General features: G+C 32.6%; 1 non-coding gene across 1 annotated transcript; it reads left to right on the top strand.

Moving 5' to 3' along the window:
- Positions 1-1,071: 1,071 nt before the first annotated feature.
- LOC112034528 (uncharacterized) lies at positions 1,072-8,896 on the top strand. The gene is made up of 3 exons (XR_010632905.1): positions 1,072-1,346; positions 6,167-6,887; positions 7,849-8,896. It is a non-coding gene; the product is annotated as an uncharacterized LOC112034528 (transcript).
- The last annotated feature ends 8,247 nt before the right edge of the window (positions 8,897-17,143 follow it).

Here is a 17,143-nt window from a genome sequence, read left to right as displayed (position 1 = left end):
TCGAGGGCAGTCGTGGGTGGTTCCTCTCCTTGTACGTCATTAGTAGTCGCCATTGAGCGAGTGAGTACCATGCAACCCTTTGGTTCGGGAAACAATAGTATGGCTTAATTATGAGTTCCCCACAGACGACGCCAACTGATGATGCCGAAAATATCAACAGTGAGTTGCATAATGCTCGTACCCTCGAAACGACACCTGCATAAAGAAAAGAGGACCTAACAGAGAGCACCGGTGTGGAGCCAGCCAAATACCCTCCGAAGGTCAAGTTAGAACTTCTTTCAACTCTAGAGTGCTAGAGAGGGGTTAATTATGCGTACCTCGATTTGTGAGAGTATTGGGGCTTTTTATAGTAGTAGAGGGTTGACCTCTCTTTCTTGGAGTAGAAGTCTTTTTCATATAGGAATCCTTATGAGCGTAGATTGCGGAATCCTTTCCTTATAAGACTCTATCATTGAGCGTGGAGTACAAGTCATGGTTTTATTAGAACCGTCGGCCTCTGACCCGTCAGCTTGTCTCATTCCCTTCAGCCATGAAGGGTCATCAGCCTTTGAACGAAATCAGCCCCTTAAGCTCTTCGCGGATTTCCTTCCCCGTCAGCCTGTCCCTGTTCGTCAGCGTCAAAGTCAGCATCCTTCATGACTTAACCCTTCAGCCTGAGTAGAAGCCGACGGGCTAAGCCTATGGTGCTGTGTGCTATGATTTCCCCTTATCAAACTGCAACTTTATCCCAAAAAAAAAAATTTGATAAGAAATTTAAGATATATTTTATCAACTTATAAATTATAGGAGAAGAAAAATTATATATATTTTAAAACTTAAAAAATTTGTGTAATACGATGAAGCCACTTGGTGTAACAGCAGCGTTTAAAGCTTTTTATTTTTTTTGGGATAAAACCTCAACTTTTATCCGTTCAACGTAAATACCAAGTTACCAAAGTCTACTAACAAAACGGATTAAATTCAGGTGCAATGTTTATGAATGACTGTGATTGATAGTTGCAAAAAGCAAGTTTTAACATCAACCGTTTAATTAAAAAATATTAAGAAAAAAGTTAGAAAAATTAAAAAAATTAAAGTAAAAAAAAGCGAAAAGTGAAAAAATAGTGGGAGTGAAGGGTGGATGAATTGCACCCAGTGCAATACCCTAATCCCAACAAAACAATCTCAAATCATAAAACACCGACCATTTTTTCCCAAAATTTCTCAGTCAGTCAACTCAGGACCTCCAACTCTGATTCTTCGGACCACCGCTCCGCTTCACTGACTTCGATCACAGCTGCCGACCGCTTCACAAATTACACACGAACACTTTGGCTTCTCCACGTCTCGATCCGATATCGGCTGAGGTATGGTCATAGATCCCCCTTCCCTAATCTGATATCTCTCTCTGCGATGTGTTGTGACAGAGGCTCGGCGTTTTTTTTTTTCTTTCATAGATCTCCCTTCTCTGATCTCTCGCTTCTTTCTCTTGAATTGAATTATGATAAATGCTTTCATGTTGAATAATAAATGTTTCACTTGACCGATCAGTAGAAAAATTATAACGTTCTTATTGTGCAATGAATTATTAGCATAAGTTTTAATGTTTAATAAAAAAAAAAAATTATATGGAAGTATGGAACTAATTTTTGGTACAATAGATTTATAAGATAGGGAAATAATGAAGCATCTTAAAATTAAATAAATAATTAATGGAATGAAATCTCAACAAAAAAACGGAATGAAAAATTAGAACATTAATTTTATGTAGGATAAAGTATCATGACTTTACAAGTCAAGAAATTATTTGAATTGTTATTAATAATAAAGACACTTAAAAAAAAAAAAAATTGTAGATTATGGGGAAGTCACCTGTCACCTGCAATGTTTGATTTTTTCAAAAGAAAAAATACAAATAATTTTGAAGGTAATGGTGATGATTTAATGTTGCCATCCTCTAGAGTTCATGTCCTAATTTCTAAAAATCCTCAATTTTTTTTTTGAAAAAATACCACCGATAAAAGTCATCGAGCTTACATTGAGCTTGGCCCCCCTCCCCTGGGTTTGAATATTGGTTCCGTTCCTAGTCCCACCCCACCCCTTTAACCACATAAGTCCATGGAGAATATGGTCCTCTTATAGAACACAACTCCAATAACTAATTTAGTGTTGACTCCACATGCATATCTCAGTAGACAGATTTAAAGTGCAACTCACCAAGCCTTGTAAGGAGAAATCTGAACACAATTCACATTCAATATTCCAACGAGGACATTCAAAACGGAGCATAGATGATCAAATGGCTATCATTCCAAGAGTAATCTGCAGGAATTGGAGGCAACAGCAGTCTGGTGTGATCCTGCAAATGATTATAATTTTAACAAACTAAAATAAATAAAGATAGACAGGACAGAACCAGCGCCAAGACAGATACACAGCCCATGAAACAAGTAAAGCCTACTGAAATAACAAACTGAGGTGGTGTCAACAAGCCATTACAATTGCCCAATACTGCAAGCTGGTAATTGATTCCTTGCCATGCTTTCCTAGAACCTGTTTTCCTATCCTTTGATTGGTAAGGCTGCGTTCACTTTCATCGATAAGTTCACATTCTTCTTCCACAACAATATTAGCAACCACAAGTGTCGAAATACACAATAACATGAACAAGCACATATCTAGGCGAGGCACAGGACCTTCCTAAAAAGAAGTAAGATGAAGGCTGATCAATGTAAATATCTAGAAACAGAAGTTATGTTGAACCACACGTGAATCTTTAGAATGATTCTTCCCGAGATCGAACTGCATTCTAGTCTCTGATTCTACCTTCCGAATGTATTAAATGCTGTGATTTGTGGAAATAGAACTGAGTGATGTATTTCAACAGTTATATTTGGTATCCCACTTGGCAGTTATGGTGCAAGATGTGCTAGGCTAAAATGATTATATAAGGAATTATGGTGCAAGATGTGCTAAGCTGGAACAATTATATTAGGAAATCCACGATATATCAGCACGATTTCAGATTGATTTCAGACAAAATTCAATAAAGCTCACCATTCGGTTTAGAAAGTTCAAACCCTATGCATATTGAAACCAACAAGTAACAACTTTAAGCCAGGAACTTATATATGAAGTTATGGACAGTAGTGTATACCCCAACTCTTCTGTGTAACAGATCAATACTTCTTACAGCATCCTTTTCATCCCGGAAAAATGATAGAAAAATCTGAATCAACACTAGAGAGAGATAAAGAGAATGCATTACATCAAATTTTATTGAACTCATGCTATAGTAGTAAGATTTATGAGAAACAAATAAAAGGACATGAGAAAGCCATGTGCTGAAAAGGACAAAGGAGCTCCCAATTCTTGTTTTAAAACTAAATTACAAACTAAGAGGTCTTAAGTAAATTTTGTTAGACATATCTAGTAAAACCTATGACCAGCAGCCAACTGCTCTACCACCAAGCTACTGAGGAATGAGAGACTAGATATCATAGAGTTTAATTTCCATTCTTAACCCATATGAACTTGAAGTTCCCGGAGTTACAGGTATGCTGGATATTAGATTGAGATTGAAGGTTCAACAGTGTTTTATTTCTCTTTTTGTTTGATACCTTATTTTTTCTAAAGGAGAGAAAGCTCCTAGAAGACAACCTTTAACTCTCTTTTTCTCTCAAAATATTCGAAAGTATTATGCAATTGAGATTAACTTTGGTCATCACAGTCCCTAATCAATAAGGATGCCTTGCTCATCAGAATTGCTACCCCTACCAGCTTCTATAGTTTGAAAGACTCAATTACTATCCTGTCTTGTGTAGCACTCCTTCCCTTTTTTGCTTTTGCTTCATGAGAAATATTTAGTTGAGAGTTTTATGCTTATAAATTCCAGATTCATAAATAATGTTTTCTTCAAAGTCTTGTGTAAAAAAGTTTTTTTTGTTTTGTTTTGTTTTTGAAAATAAGTGGTAGTATAGGCCTTTAGTACAAATATTTGAGACTTAGAGAAACTGACGCTGAAAAGCAATAAATACTCCTACACCTACAGAGAAATTTATTGCGGCAGCCATTAAATTTGAACATCACAGTAATCAGTGATTACAAGCATTTACATTCTAAAAAATTGTTTGCAAAACATTACACTACAACAACATTGCATAAGAAGAAAAGCACAAAACTTAGAGACAACAAAAGACCAACTTACATCCTGTCTAGCTGGATCAAGGTGATTATGTATATTAGAACAAGTTCATTGAGTCCTCCTTTCTCAGCGGCTTCCTAAATTTCCTGCATATAAGAAAATTAATCAACACTTACAATTATGCTACTTGAACTGTTTGACTCAGTTCACCACAAGGGCTAATATGCTACATGCTTCAAAGGATTTATGAGAATCGACGGCAATGAAATGGGATGGTTTTAGATATAAGACAAAAATATTTTCTTAGTAATGAAAAGAAAAGCATCCAAAAAAGAAATTTCAGAAGGATTTCTATTAAACTGTGTATGCAGGAAACACTATTTAGAAATAAACACATTCTCATAAATTTAAAGCCTTAATCTCTTGACAGATTAAACCATTTATGAGGTAATGGCTTTGATATTGTACATTCTGATTACCTCTACCACTTCTTCAGCTGCTCTGATGAAAGCTTGAAAGTTGAAACCAGTCTCCGTGCTTTTCTGACATCTTCATCTGGATACCCTTTCAAGTGTGCGCTAGTCTGACGATATTCTTCAACCTTTCTTTTCATTTTTTCCTCTTCCTGTTGATGTCTTCTATGCAGCTCCTTTTTCTTTTCCTGCTGCTGCACTTGGCATTCCTAATCTAGAGAAGGTTAATGCCAGCTTTCCAAATAGTGCATATCAGAGACATTACATGAATTCAACATAACAAGATTGTAGGTTTTGTATTCAGGCATCATATATACAGAATGCACATGGTCTCCCAATACTCATAAATCAGGACATGGACGATAAAGCTAGGACAGTGATCTGTTCAATTGGGGGATTACTCATTAACTGTAATCTGAACAAAAAAGCTATAATCTAGTTGATTTACTTCTAAGTATTTTCAGCTACAGTATCTAATACCTCACATTTAATTTTGGAGGACATAGACAATGCAATAATATTCAGAACCAAATCTTCTTAGCTAGTAAATCTAACAAAAATTTCTTAACACATAATAGATAACTGAGAAAAGAGCTTCACTTTTAACTCACATGTCAGATTGTCAATTGCGATTTCAGAAAGGTGAAAACTCAGATTGCTCAATTTGTAAGCTATAAAGGCATTCTGTTAAGGATGTTATAGAAAGCGCTTCAAATTGACCAAGAGTGAGTCAACCATAACTTAAGCTACTATGATATTTTTCATAGTAATACAGATTCAAGTGTAACATAACCCTGCGTGATGTAATTTTACAAACGTAAATCTTAAATTTCATTACTGTCAGAACCTAGTAAAGCATTTCTTTGGGAGGTACAAAATGATTCCAACCCACGCATTTTCTATACTTTTATTTTGTATTAGAAAATTCCAAATTACTCTAAGTCAGGACTAATTCTTGGTCCTTAGGTATCAGCTCAAAAACAAATCAATAAGGCTCACTCTAATAAATTTCTTTGGCAAATGTATACATAGAGAAAACCATTAACCATTTGACCACTCTCTCTCTCTCTCTCTCTCTCTCTCTCTCTATATATATATATATACACTGAAAAAATTGGTGAATCAACCAAGTGGGTCTCCTAACTTCAATGCATGTTTAATGAAGTTTATATTATGCAAACATTTCTTTACAAGGCTGACTTCCGCTTCTGCACTGCAGTTAAAAGGGGAATTTCCTTCACAAGTTTCTATTAATACCTCAATCCTCTTCTCTCTACCACTCCTCTCAAGTGGTGAACCAACATTTGGTCAATATCTAAAATTTGCATGGCTTGTTATGTCAAATAAGATCCAACATCCTTCAATTTAACATTCCAAAATAAATGATTAGAATACTTTTTGTTGCTTTTTGTAAAAGTACAGAACAACAAAACAGAAGGCCGTGCAAAACTTGAAAACTAGACTCCTTTGTGTTTCATGCTAATTTCTTGGTATCTTCATCATAAAAATCATATTGCTATATGATTTGCTACAGCGTACACAAAGTTAAATTCACACTAATTTCTTGCAGAAACAGAAAAAAGAGGAAGAGAGAGAACATGGAAAGCTAAAAAACAAAAAAGGGTAAGAAGAAGAAGAAGAAAAAGAAGAAGAGAGAGAAATCCCAAAGAAACATCTGGTTCTTTCTCCTTTACTCCACTGTGTGTTGCAACCATGGCTCGTTACTTAGCTCCACCCTTATCGGTCCTTGCTCCTTTTCTCTTCTTGAGTTTAGGCAGCACACTGCTCTTACCTCAGTTAGGTCTCTGTGTTGCAACCATGGCTCATTCTGTGGGCCAAGAAAACTTTGCTCCATCCTTATCAACCCCAATATTGACATATGAAAATGAGGTCTTCATTAGTTTTCATGCTGAAGATACCCGCACAAGATTTACCAGCCATCTCTTTGCTGCTTTAGAACGTAAAAGGATTCATGCGTATAGAGGGGAATTTATTCAGGCTGAACTGATGAAGGCAATCAAGACATCAAGGATTGCAGTTGTGGTGTTCTCAAAAAACTATGTTACTTCCAATTGGTGCCTGGATGAGCTGGTGAAGATCATGGAATGCAAAAGGGTGTTAAATCAAACAGTGCTGCCCATTTTTTATGATGTGTCTCCATCCGAGGTGCGAAAACATAAGGGGAATCTTGCGGAAGCAATCCTGAATGGCCCTGAAGACAAGGTGAACATTTGGAAGGCTACTTTGAAGGACGTTGCAAACTTAGCAGGCTTGCATTTGAAACCATATCGGTAAGATTTCTCATATATTCAGGTGTTTGTTTGTTAATTATAAAAGCTGATTCTATTGATTATGATATGTGTTATCAGGATCTTTGTGTTGTGTGTATGGATTAATCTCTAGAAATGTGTTTAAAATTTTAAATGGCACATATATTTGAGTCCTTCGAAAAAGAATTTGAATGTTATTGTCAACTAAGATTTCTCATATATTCAAGTGTTTGTTTGTTAATTATAAAAGCTGAGCTGATTCCATTGTAATTAATACAGAAATTAACTTTAATATATTTCATATTCTAGATGGCCAATAGAAGTATTCAATCGCATGATGATTTTTTGTTTTCAATCACATGGTGACTTAGTTGTTGTCATAGGTGTAATTTTTAAAATACGGAGTCTTTTGGTGCCTTTTATTCAGAGATTGAAATATATTTCAACAGATGGTGGAGTTACTATTGATTATGAAATGTGTTACCTTGTATTGTTAAGTACGTACTTGGCCCTGTATTGATCATTTTTACCTATTTAGTTAATATGTGACCATAAATCAATAATACTTAGTTTTGGTTTTTCAATTAGAAGATTTTTACTATTGGTTGGTGCTTCTGTTCATTTTATAGCTCTCTCTCTCTCTCTCTCTCGTTTGTTCATTTTTCCCTGTTGTTATTATAATTTTGAATATTTTAGCCTTTGATTTATTAAGATATTTCTATAATTGATGATCAATTTTAAAATCATATATAATATATGTGTGTATGTATATTCAATAAAAAGGGGAAAACCAATTAAAGTATAATAAATGAGACAATAGATAATTTACTAATTTGTTACCTAATGTAAAAAGAAAATGTATTTTGGCATTTCATTCCATTTTTCGTAGCTCATTTATTTTTATTTTATGATCACTAACTTCTATTCTTTTTATAAAAAAAAAAATAATAATAAATAATTGTGGGTGCTCTTGCAATTGCAGGCCAGAGCCAGAATTTATAGAAGAAATTGTCGGAACCATTTGGAAAATTCTATATGTGGAATCACCAACCAGTACCATTCCACCCTGGCGTCAGAACGATGTTCCTGGCCAATACTCTTCATTAATTATCCCGCAAAAGGTCTTTCTGAGCGGACCCACCTTTTTTTTTTTTCCAAAAAAAAAAACTAAGCTATAAATTAGACTCAATTGGAAACTCATTCCAGTCCACTCTATCCTATTACGCAGTCTCATTCCAGTCCTCACTTTCCAAAATCATCCTCTGACTCTCTCCTCTCAGTCTCACGATCTCTGCTCTTCGCCGATCCTTCTCGTCATCGATCTCTGCCTCTCCATCGTCGATCTGTGCTCTTCGTCGTCGACCTTCGCTCTTCGTTGATCTGTTCTTTGGGTTTGTAGATCTTCTCTTTGGGTTTGTAGATCTGTTGATTTTGTTCTTGAGGAATCAAACTTCAGTGTTTGATCTTTGTATTTCGGTCGAAATCAAAGCCGACCGCCGCCCACCCGAGCCCGATCCGACTCGACCGGTGGCTTTTCGCGGTCGGCGGCGGGTCTGGAACTTCTCGTCCGGTCGATTCATTCCTCTCCCTCCTTTCGTTCCCTGCTTTTATTTATTGCCGTTGTTCATTGTCATCCTCTTTTTCCGAATCTTGATTTCTGTTCTATTTACCAAATTTCTTCTTCTTCTTCTTCTTCTTCTTCTCCTTCACACATTTCTGTCTTACTCTGTTTTTTCGTCTGTCCTTAATTTGTCTCACTTTCAGTAAACCCTTTTTTTTTTTTTTTTTTAGAAAGACCATTGTTATTGTTTCTAAGTCAGGGGATCCAATGCAACAGCAAGTATCTATACTCTCTTTTATTAGCTCAAGAGAGACAGTTTGTTGGATCGTTTGTTTTAGTCTGACATTTGTTAAAATTAAGAACATGCACTGTTTGAGTATGATGATTGCATAATTTATATATGTTGGTTAGAGAAATTGTCATCTTATTATTTTGTTACTGCTATTAAGAAGTACTTCTTTGGGATCCACCCCTCCCTCCCTCCCTTTGAGAAAATATGCAACACTTCCTCCTATATGCTAACTTGATCTTTACTGGGAATACCAATTTTATAGTTATCATCATCTCTATCACGTGACTCATTGCATGATCCATATATATGGAAGGAGATGTGGAAGCTATTTAGAGTTCTGTTTCTTTCATCGTTTTGTACATTAATTAATTGCTACATTATTATAATCTTTAGTAGAAGTTGAAAAAATAGCTCATGCAGTTGATGGAGTGAGTGCTTGCTTAGTGGTTGGTACTCTAATCAATCATTCAAACAAAGCTTTTTAAAACAAGTTCAGGTCTCTACAAAATTAGCAAATTGGGGCATCTATCACAACAAGAAGGAGATCTAGATTATGTGTCCATTTTCATTTGGGATCTGCTTATTTTGTTGAAACTAAATTTTTTTTGCTGAAAGTACTGTAGAAAAAGGTAAAAATTAGCTAAAATAGTACAGTAAAACTCATGAATAGTACCAAAAACTGCAGTAGGATTCATGAATAGTTGCAAAAATAAGTTGAATAATAAAATAAGTTGGCAAAAATAATCGATGCTAAACGCTCTCTCTCTCTCTCTCTCTCTCTCTCTCTCTCTCTATATATATATATATATATTATTTTATCATTTCAATTTGTGAAACCTAGGATTCAACTTCTTGTGTATGAGATTTGTTTTCATATGTGAGGTGTTAAATTAGCAAACTTTAGAAAGGATTTCTTTTTTTCTATACGGGCAAAATGTAACCATTTTGAGATGAATTAAATGTATATATTATAACTTGACTTGCTTTTTGTTGGCAATATGTTTAGCCCATTCAATTCTTAAATTTTCTCAAATCCTACAATTATGATCAATTTGCAAAAACTATTTATGCCATCAAATTTGAAATTGAGCTTATTATGAGAAAATTGTTATGCAACTATAAAAATTATGCTCAAAATTATGTTACTGTCTTTTAGACTTTTATTTGTTTTTTTTTTTTTTTTTTCCTTTTGTTTGGGCAAAACCCCTCTTTATATGTGAGAGAGAGAGAGAGAGAGAGAGGCTTAAGTTATACCTAGTATAACTTTTGTGAACACAAGGAAGTTGGCCCAACGCTTTACTTTCTAGGCCCATAACGAGGCTATAATGGCCAGAGAGAGACAAGCTTAAGTTAGCTTAAGTTATACCTAGTATAACTTTTGTGAACACAAGGAAGTTGGACCAACGCTTTACTTTCTAGGCCCATAACGAGGCTATAATGGCCAGGGAAACTAGAAGCTAAGGAATTCAAGGCTAACCCAATCGGGGTTTCATTAGGGTTAGGTTTTTGGTAGTTTTCTACTAATTGGAAGTTTCAGGTTTTGGATTCATAGGTTGAAAGTTTGGATTTATATGAGTGGTGGGTATGTGTTTTAGATAGTGGATGGGTTGTGGGCATATCTTATTTGGAAGGATTTGGACAATGGACTTTGGGTTTGAAGTTGGGTTGGTAATTATAGGTATAAGATCGGGTTGAAGCTTTAACCCAATAAAAGGAGGGTCTGTGGGCTTTGTTTTAGTAGCACGTGGCCTTTGGATCTGAGGTTTTACTTTTTAGGTTGTTTGCCTGGCTCGTGTCTAGTTGTCTATGGGGCGTATGGGGTTTTCCAAATGAGTTTTGTTTTTAGGTTGGGCTTGAGCTCGGGATCCACGCATGGTTGTTAGAATTAGGATCGGTAAGAGGGTCCCACAAGTTAGATCAAAGGAATTTCCAATTCCTCTGTTAAATTTGGAACCTCCAATTTCTAAAAATAAAAATATTATTATTTGTTAAAGTTCCAACAAAGAAGCAAAAGAATGAAAATAAATTTGCTTGGACATTTAATTTATCAAAAAGAGAGCTTCTGGCTCAATTTTCACAATATATATATATATATATATATGGAACAAAGTCTTTCTCCAAATTAGTTTGGTGAGAAATTTTTCAAACTTCTCATATATCTCTTTTTTTGTATGTGAATTTTTAAAAATCTAACTGTTGAATTTCATGTTGATTGTGTTCTTAACATACATATCAAATTTACACTCACTATAAAGATATATGGGGAGTTTGAATGATTTCTCTTCAAACTAGTTTAGAGAGAAATTTTGTGAAAAATATGGGTCTTTGGCTCATCCTTGAGATTAACTAAAGGGTCTTGTTAACAAGTATCCTTAAGGCATTTTGTAATTTAGGAAAGTTTCAATACTAATATCATAGAAATACAAAAATATGTAAAGAAACTAAAAAAAAATTGCTTTTTTCCATAAAAAGTTTTCCTAAACTAATAACTTTAGAGAATCCGTTAATTTTTCTCTTAAATAAATTATTTCACCCAAAAATAAAATTAAGTCAAAACTTAGTCAAATACCAAACATTTGACATAAATGTCCATTTAATTAAGAGAGTCCTTGGAAGTGGACAATTTTTTTTTTTTTTTTTTGAGGACTTTAATTAAATACAAATTAACAAAACCTTAACTTATGAACTAAGAATTGGCTTGACCCCACCAAGGCTATATGGAATTTTTTTTTTCCTCATAGAAAACCTAAATGTAATATTTAGGTGTAGCCACAAATAAATTAAAACTCATATTTTTCCCTACATACAAAACTCAAATACTAAAATACTATTTTTGTGTCACTACCAATCTGGTTCCTACGTTTTAGAAGTAGTCAACTTACGTGTCACACAACATGCACAATTAGGCTGCTTGAAAGTTACTTGGCAGATGGAAGTGATGAATATCACAAATGTGCCATAATGTCTCAGATTTTGGTCTATATCTTCTATTGAATGCTACTCCTATCCAAGAAATGAAACTTTAGTACTACAAAGCACTTGAGTGATCAAAATGAAAGATGCAAGAGATGAAACTGTTATATATTGCTTTGTTTGAAGGTGTGAACAACTTGTGTGGAGGGTGGAGTGGATTAGCCAAGGAGATTACACTAGATGCTTTGCATATAAGGATAGTTGTTGCATGTATATCCATATTTGAATTGTTGATGATTAGATATAGTTGTATTTGATTATCAAATATTTGATAATGAATTGCTTATGATTAGATTATTTGTATTTAAACACTAGAGGAATAATAAGCAACAGAAAAATTGTTAAACTCAAAATTGCTAAACTCTTTTCTATCTTTTCTATAATTGATTATCAAATATCATCTTTATCTATAAGAAATTCTCAGTCATATAAAATCCCTGGCTACTTTTTTCTCTTGATAGAAATAGCAACCTAGATCAAAGTAATACATTAGCTTGGATATTTTAGATAATTGTGATAATTTAGCCAACTAAAGCTCCACTAGCATTCCTTGCACATAAGTTTTAGTATCTTGTTCTAATTTAGCAAGAAGGCCACCATCCATTATGAAACTTGATAAAACCCCTTTGTACGTGGCTATTATAATATTTGACTTAAAAAAAAAAATTCTTTTATGAAATTTTCTTGTTCATAATGTTAATTAGCAAAACATAATTTTTTTTTTTTTGCATTAGTATCACTTAGAATTTAAATGAATAGTTTTAAAATTTTCAAATTGGTTTTTAAGTTTCTAATTGACTATACATTCATCTAAAATAAAATTTGTCATGATTTAAAATACAAAAAGAGAATCATAAGATTACAAATACATCTAAAATAAAATCTGTCACAATTTTTTTTTTTTTTTTAAGTTTCTAATTGACAATACATTCACCTAAAATAAAATTTGTCATGATTCAAATTACAAAAAGAGAATCATAAGATTACAAATACATCTAAAATAAAACCCATCACAGTTTTTTTTATAGAAGTTTCTAATTGACAATAGATTCACCTGGAATAAAACTTGTCATGATTGAGAATACAAAAAGAGAATCATAAAATTACAAATACATTTGAAATAAAAACTATCACAATTTTTTATAAAAGTTTCTAATTGACAATACATTCACCTGAAATAAAATTTGTCATGATTCAAATTACAAAAAGAGAATCATAAGATTACAAATACATCTAAAATAAAACCCATCACAGTTTTTTAGAGAAGTTTCTAATTGACAATAGATTCGCCTGAAATAAAACTTGTCATGATTGAGAATACAAAAAGAGAATCATAAAATTACAAATACATTTGAAATAAAAACTGTCACAATTTTTTATAAAAGTTTCTAATTGATAATACATTCACTTGAAATAAAACATGTCATGATTTAGAATATAAAAAGATAATCATAGGATTACAATTACATTTGAAATAAAACCTGTCACAATTTTTTTTTTTTTTTTTAAAGTTTCTAATTGACAATACATTCACCTGAAATAAAACATGTCATGATTCAGAATACAAAAAAGAGAATTATAAGACTGAAGATACAATCTTAAAATGAAACTTGTCTCAATTCAAACTACAAGACGATGGTTCTATTCACCACAATTAAAATATTATATAGCAAAAAATATTTGCTTCCTAATGCATTCTCTTGGTCACAAAACTTGTTTGCATATCAAATTTCTAGGAATTGTTGTAATAGATCCTACATAAAAGAACGGACAACCAAATACAAAAAAGAAAAAAAAAAGAAAAAAAGAATGAGCATAGTTAAAAAAAATTCAATATATTCTAATTACACAATAAGTGGTCATATTGTAAATGATGACTGGTTAGGATGTACATGCATAGTAGATGATGATTATGATGTAGAAGGATACGCCACGACTGGCAAAGAATCCTAAAGATGATTGACAAATACAAATTAGAATAAATAAGAAAACCATCCATTACAGAACATTTTATACCAAGTAAAAAAAATCAAAAACATCATATACCTGTACAAAACTTGTAGAGTACAACGTATTTGCTATGACTAACGGGTTCAACCTTGCTATCGAAGATTCCTAATTCAAAAAATTAAAAGTTCATTTTGGAAAATATCATTAAAGATATGTATTATTGTGAAATTGAATATATTATAATTAAACAACCTCAGTTTGACTTTGTTGATGCATTGATTCCCAGTGTCGTGTCAAGCTTGTATTTGCAATATCCTTACAAGAAGAAATTTTATAAACCAAAAATTTAAATAATAAATTAATACAAAAATCGATAATATATATTGTTGAATATTTTTATAAAAATTTTTATATTTATTTTAATACTCATTTATATGTATTAATTATCCCTTAATATCAGATACGTTGATTGCTAAATTTTGAAATTCAAATATAATTCAAAATTTGAATAGCTTTTGTCAATGGTTTTAATTAGGAAACTTATGAACATTAACGTGATATTAATACCATAATTGCCAGCATATTTGATTTTATTACAAATATATATTTTCCACTCTAAACGTTTTGTATTCAAACGTTCTTATTTGAATATGACATAATAACGTCATATATGGAAGAATTTCAACACTTAAATGTACAGCTATTGCTGAATTATTTTATGTTATAATAAGTTACCATAGATATACAAGTATTTACTATTTGGTTTAATGGGAAGTGGTCAAAATAGCTAGCAATTTATTGTAATATATATTCAGAAACTTTCAAAAGGAAATTGTAATAATGTATAGCAACGTAATCTATGGGGCATTAATTTCATAGCATTATGACATTTTCTTTGTTCCCAATGTACAGATTGAGATTTTGGCAAAGACAATATTTGATTTCCGGTTTATATTATATTATATTTTATATATATATATATATAAAGAAAGCTATTGATCACACATTGATTTCAATGATTTTAATGACTATTTAAAGTTTTAAAGATAGCAAACGTTTTTATTTTTTGGGTAAGGACAAGCAACATGTCTGGCTCTATATATATGAAAAGAAATAAAAGTTTAAGACACACATTTTTATTTTTAGAAAGCTACAGACTTTTCAAAAACAATTTTTTGTCTTAAACACTTACCATCTATTGTTCTTACTACTCACAAAAATATTTTATTTTTTACAAAATTTTCTGGGAAAAGAAAGTACTATAGAGAGCTTATATCTTATGAGCAGTGTAGGCTCGCAAGAGTAATTAGCAAAGGTGGCTGGGCTGTTGTATCATGGGGATAATGTGCAGAAACTATTTGTCTAACTACATCGGATATACCGTAGACGGCACGATTTGTCTCAAGATAGTGACTTGGTCCACGCCTCATCTCTGCCACCTCTTTTTGGTAAAATCAAATTGTGTAATTTCCAAGGAAAATTCAGGTATTATCCCTCCTTTATTTCCAACATATATATATATATATATCTAAAAGTTGAAGTGTAGCAATTGTTGTTACTACGCTCTCGTTGAACCATATCAGCAGCCACATCATTCACTTATTTTCTATTTATTTTTTTCTCTTTTAAAACTTTTATTCTCCCTATTCTTAAAAATAAAAAATAATTAAAAAAGCACATTTTCTTCTTCCTATTAGTCCACATTTACTGTTACACTTTCCCTAACCTTTTCACTTCCTCCAACCATTCCCTTCCTTTTTTGCTTCTTCATCTCCCCACTACTCTCTACTTTATCGTTACACTTCATCATTTTTTTCTTATATTTAGACACTTTTTCTCCCCCATTTTATTTTTGTATAAATTCGATATCATTTCTCTCATTCAATCCATATTTTTCCTACGAAATAACTGTGAGTGCTCTCTCTCTCTCTCTCTCAATGGATCTTTGTTCTTTCTTATAACTCTGATTAAGGTTGATGGTTTTTTTTTTTTTTTAATATATGTTTTGATATTGTATTTTTTAAATTTTACATCACAAAGTCTTCTCTCTCTCTTTTGTAGCTTTGGTTGAATTTTGGTTTGGGTTAATGCTTAGTTTTTTTGGAAATAAGAATTTACATTTATATAAAAACAATCTACATGGCTATGAGTTTGAATATACCTAATAATTTTTTGAGTAATAAATTTGAAACTTATAAAGTTTAGTTGCATATTAGGAAAATATAACACTACAATAGAAATTAGAAGAAGATGATTCACCTAAAAGAAAATAAAAAAATTAATTAGTGACCTTTATGACTGTTTAGGTTTGCTAAATTCCACAATCAGTGACCATTATTATACAAATTTGAATGAGATTTTACCTTATCTTTCCTACGAAATTCCTTCCTCTAGTTTTGCAATAGGCACAAAGGGTCAAGGCGCAGACACAATTTATGGGCTTGCCATTTGTTGTGGTGATATCTTAGAGAAAGATTGCAAGAGTTGTATTGTTAATGCAACCAACGAAATTCGGTTACATTGTCCCAATAATAAAGGTGCAATAATATGGTACTATTACTGCACATTGAAGTATCATAATTTGGATTTCTTTGGCCAAATTGACCGCGACACATTGTTCTTCACAAATACCCCAGAAAACATGAATACTAACCAATTGATTAGACAAAATAAAGGAGAGTGGTTGGCCCAACTCGCAGGGCAAGCTTCTGTGAATGCACAAATATTTTCAACTGGAGACTTCGATGTTGGAGACAATTACAAACTCCACGGGTCAGTTCAATGCCCTAGAGACCTTTCAAGCTTAAACTGTATGAAGTGCCTCAATGATTTAATTGGGTTTATTCCAAAATGTTTTGACTTGAGTAAAGGAGTGCAGATCTTTAGTGCGACTTGTGACCTAAGATTTAAGACTGTCTACCACAAATTATAAATTTGGAAGTTGAAGTATCTTGACATCAATTCTACTATCAAAATGTAACATGTAATTAGAATATAATTTAAGTTTGTGGTGATGAACTTTTCTACTTGGTGATGAACTTTTGTCCTTTACAAGTTTATCCAAACTGGTACACAACTAAATAAGATTTGTTGTAGTTCCTTCATTTTATTTTTCACTAAGCATACATTGTGCCATGTATGGGGAAAAAAATCAACATAATATAATACTCTTTAGGTTGCATCAATTAGCTTGAATAGTAAAATCTCCTATATGTGTGTGTGTGTGTGTGTGTGTGTGTGTAAGCTGAAGTGTAGCATTTATTATTGCTATGCTTCTGTTGAGCCATATTAGTGGTCACATCAACTTATTTTATACCTCCTTTTTTTTTAACTTTTTTTTATTCTCCCTATTCTTGAAAAAAAAAAAAAAAGGCTCTTATTCTCTTTGTTAGTTCACATTTACTATTACACTTCCTCCAACATTTCCCCTCCCTTTTTGCTTCTTTATCTCCCCACTACTCTTTATTTTACCGTTACACTTCTTTCATCATTTTTTCTTTC

The sequence above is a fragment of the Quercus suber genome, unplaced genomic scaffold (assembly GCF_002906115.3).
Source record: "Quercus suber isolate HL8 unplaced genomic scaffold, Cork oak 2.0 scaffold_328, whole genome shotgun sequence".
Lineage (NCBI taxonomy): Eukaryota > Viridiplantae > Streptophyta > Magnoliopsida > Fagales > Fagaceae > Quercus > Quercus suber.
The sequence above is the reverse complement of the archived record's forward strand: the minus strand, read 5'-3'. Positions and strand labels throughout refer to the sequence as shown.